Source organism: Triturus cristatus, chromosome 3_2 (assembly GCF_964204655.1).
Source record: "Triturus cristatus chromosome 3_2, aTriCri1.1, whole genome shotgun sequence".
In the NCBI taxonomy this organism is placed as follows: Eukaryota; Metazoa; Chordata; class Amphibia; order Caudata; family Salamandridae; genus Triturus; species Triturus cristatus.
In genome coordinates, this window is record NC_140584.1 from 1,027,770,600 (window position 1) to 1,027,775,058 (window position 4,459).

The 4,459-nt window shown below is 51.5% G+C and overlaps 1 pseudogene; it reads right to left on the reverse strand.

Moving 5' to 3' along the window:
• Positions 1 to 2,254: 2,254 nt before the first annotated feature.
• LOC146859032 (cell surface glycoprotein MUC18 pseudogene) lies at positions 2,255 to 4,219 on the reverse strand (annotated as a pseudogene).
• Between the last annotated feature and the right edge of the window lie 240 nt (positions 4,220 to 4,459).

Genomic DNA, 4,459 nt, shown 5'->3' on the forward strand with positions numbered 1-4,459 from the left:
TCTCATAGGCAGGACCCGCCTGGGCCAACCTTAAAGGATGTTTCTGTGGAAAAGGTGTCATTTTGTATCAGAACCTCTAGAACCTCTTTCTAACAGGTGGGAGATTTAAGACCTGTAACCCCGACCGGGCCCTGCAATCCCTTTCCTTGGTAAACACATAGGGGCCCACCCACAAGCCCAGTGCGCCGCCCGTACATCACCCCTTCCCATATTAATTAAAAGTGATGTACCGGCGGCGCAAGGGGCCTGCAAACAAGCCCCATAGTGCTTAAGATGTCAAGACCCACTTCTCCTACAACATTTTTAGAACTGTTCCTGATTCAGCCGCTAGATAGCAGGAGCATGCTAAACATGCAATTCCATAACTAGTGGCGTAGCTAGGCACTTGGCCGCCTGTGGCGGTCCCTGCCGTTGCCGCCCTGCAGAGCAGGGCTTGGTGGGTTTGCTGGCCAGATTTTTTGCGTTTGCCGCCCCTGCAGCAAACTCATGTAAGAGTGGGAGGGGGTCCACCACCCCAAAACTCGTGCCACCCGGGGCGGACCCCCCTTGCTACGCCTTTGTCCATAACACATTCTGGGCAAACGATTTTGGGTTTCTTTGAACAAAGGCTTTCATATGGGAAAGAGAATGGTGTGGTATGAGTATGCATATGTAGCTTACTACCCCCGACATGGCTCTGGGATGAGTAGCAAACTACTGCGTGGGAGACCGGCGTGGTTCTAATCTCTAAAGGCAAATGGGGCTTTTTTGCCCTAACTCCTGTCTCACATCTTTGATGAAGGACCAGACACCCGTCTTTCCTGAGTCCTGGGAATATTTAAATCACAGTGAACCTGGAGGAAAAGCAAAGTCCCTAAGAGCAACAGCGTCACTGGGAAGTAACCGGGTGCTTCCTGTGAAACCACTCTAGGCAGCCCATTGGAACACGATAGGGTGGAGTCTGAAGGACTGCCTCAGTTTCCACATGAACGCCTTGATGTATCCACTGAAACATGTTTTGCAAGGAGCTGTCGTTTACGCACAGGGCACGGATAGGGTCAGAATATCACATGTACGCTGTCTCTGAAGAGTGCAGAGATACCCTTCAGAGTCCATGTATACAAGCTGATCGAATACAGGCTGAATAGGTCTGCACCAGTGATTGACGTACAGGACAGCCCTGTAACCATGGTTCCCCAGTGGTGCTGCCTTTTTTGGATCCACAGGCCTTTAATTTGCAGCTGATGACAACATACCAAGGAGGGAGAACTAGCGCACGCATCAGAGGTTCTCCTTTCCTGGTATTTTATAAACAGGGAAGAAAGTCAGATCCAAAACAAGGTTGCTTCAGCACAGGCAGTTTCTAGGTGCGGATTGACTGGGCTCTGAGCTTCTGGCCGGAAGCTCCCATTTCAGCCCGAGCCCTTATACCGCCGGAATGGATGAACGGTACTAGCAAACAGATACATTAGTATTGTCTGTCCTGATGTTGAATGTTGCCTTATTTGGGTGTCTACACAAAAATGTCTGGTGATTGTGCCTCAATAAACATGTGGTTGTCACACTGGTGTGATGGGATGCTCTATCTTGTCAGTGCATGGCCCTGGTGTAAATTAAACCAACTGGGAGTGAAGACTGAGGGATTATTGATGACATGGGAGAGAGTGACTGGAAAGGTGGGGCAACCATGCGGAGGGGGCGTGGTCAAATAATACGGAGGTGCAGCAGACTGGAGGGTGAAATACACTTAAGGGAGGCCGCTTTGGGTGGGAGTGTGGTGGCAGCAAATCTAGGAGTGGCAGCAGTCCATTTAGGAGAGTGGTATGATACCAACATGGCTGCCAAAATGATGGCAACTTTGAATACAATCAACAAACGTATTTACAAAGAGAACAGTAATAGACATCTGAAAATTCTTAGCAGCCAGGAACTCCCTTTGTCTCCCACCATGTGGCTTTGTGCAGTCCCCTGTGATGAGAGAGCAGGCTGTAACTGCCGCTGACCTTCTAAAGGTGGTCAGGTGGCCCCAGGCCCTCAGGCACCCCTTCACGGTGCCCTTTCGGTGGTAGGGAGTTCCAGCTGTCTCTCTCTCCCTCTTGCAGATCTGCTTTGTGCTGTGTTTGCGTCCCATCTTCTTGCTGGAGGGTCATACTGTGTATCCCGGCAGCAACCCTTGCTTGCGCTCTCTCCTGGGGCAAAGCGGTGGTCTCGAGAAGAAGGGAACCGGGTAGGTAGGGCAATGGGGAGTGGTAAGTCTTTGGGGGGGGGGGGACAAGGAAAAGGCGTGTTGCTTTTTAATTTCTCAGATCAATGTATTTCTCTCCCATGTAACTCGAGGGTCTTTTCTCTCCGTTGGATCCTTGAAGAAGTTCTGTTTCCTCAGGCAGTCTGTCTGTTTTCATTTCCACTACAATATCGTCTTTCTGGTCATTTGGGTTCGTTATATTTTGCTTTCCAGAGCGGCCGCAGGCTATCTTGCCTTTCTTGTACAGGAAATAGAGGACGGCGCCAAGAATGGCGAGCAGCAGGATACAGACGATGATCACCACAATAAGCACGCCCTTGCTCTCCGCCTTCTTCAGCTCTGTATAAGTGACAGTGGGAGACGAGACGATTGTTGGTGGTGGTGGTGTTGTTGTTGTTGCAATAACAACCCTTGCTTCCAGGCGGAGGGTCCGGCTGCTGCTCCCCAGGCTGTTGGAAGCGTTGCATGTGACACCGGACTCAAGCAGCTCACTCGTGGCCAGTACACTGAGCTGGCTGGACACGCGGTGAGACTCCTGGCTGTGTATCACAGAGCCTTCTGCGTCCCACGTGATGACCGCTACTGGGTGTCCGAAGGCCTCGCATGTTAAATTCACCATTTCGTCCTTGTACACCTGCACCTCCTGCTGCTTCATCAACACCTGCGGCTTCCCTTTGACTAAGATGTCGATGTCTGCTGAACTGTTGAGACCAGGGACCTCTGGTATAGAAACCATACAGCTGTATCTGCCACCCATTTCATATGTCATGTTAGTCAGGCTGAGCTCAGGCCCCGGCATTTCAATCTTCTCCTTCTCCTTCCTTTTCCATTCGTACTCCCTCGGCAAGGACCCACCGGCATTGCAGTGAACGACCATGGCTTGCCCCAGCATCACTTCCACAGGCGACTCCGGGGATATTTCAATGGGTTCAAGATAGTTCACAGAGATCTCCACGTCAGCTTTAATGTCTTGTTCAGGGTTAGTTACATCGAAGGCTCTGCATCGGTACCGTCCACTCTGCTCCTTCTTCACATTTTCCAAGACCAGATATTCACCGGTAACATCTTCAATGTCTTCCTCCTCATCTTCACCATCCTTAGACTCCCAGACTCGGTGAAATGAATATTGGGGGGCAGGATTGCCATCACCTTCACAAATCATGGTCACAGTGTCCCCTTCTTTCACCGGCTCCTGGGGAGACTCCATGGTCAGGGTTACCGTTTCTGTTGGGTTGTACACTGTGATGTTGACCCGGTCAGACTCCATCATGCGGTCTGTACCCGGCATCCGGTAGTTCACCTCGCAGTAGAACTGCGCCTCACGGTCCTGCTTGTGCACCGGTGCGTAAAGGGCACTGCTGACGGTGAACAGCCCGCTCGACTCCGTCGTGGTGACGGTGGTGATATGGATCTTTTTGCTGTGCTGCAGGGGGGTCCGACCCTTGTACCAGGTGATATTTGGGGCTGGAAAGCCATTCCTGGTCGAGCAATCGGCGATCTTTTCGTCTGGTTCGTCTGTGACTAGCATGCCAACAATGTTTGGCTTTATCACAGGAGGCTCTGGAGATTTGAACACGCGCAGCTCAGTGCGGCCCTCTGCAAAGCCAAGCACGCCGGCGCCAATCTGGCAGACGAAGGTCCGCTCGTCTTGTACGGTCACCTCTGGGAGGACCAGCGTGAAGTTTGGGAGCACCGTGATTCGATCCTTATACTCAGTGTCCAGTATGGATGGGCTGTCTGGACCCATGTCTGGGCCCATGTAGGAGATCTTTGTTCGTCCATTTTTCTCATAGAACCAGTGCTGGTATGTATAGTTGGATGGCTCCGAGATGTTGAAACTGCAGTCGATGCGGGCAGTGCCTCCTTCCTTCACCTCCACCTCCTCTGGCACCGAGATCAAAACCTTGCCAGTCACACCGTCGCCGGAGCCCAGCAGGACGAGGAGCAGGAGGAGGCGGGAGCAGAGCGCGAGCCGAGACATCTTCACCGCGTGAGGCAGGGAGAGAAGTAATTTTTACATTTTTTAATAAAAATACCATAAAGGAAGAAGCACAAAGTTTCAATGATAGTCAATGATAGCCAAAGGTCACGGTAAACTGGGACCTAGGCACAAATTGGTGCTGACAAAGATGGAGCACGGGTCGCATACGCTAACAAAGTTCGTCCTGGTCAAAGATTTTACCTTCTGGCTTGAGTCCATTCCATCACAGGAGTACGCTTCTGAAGCACCGAAGG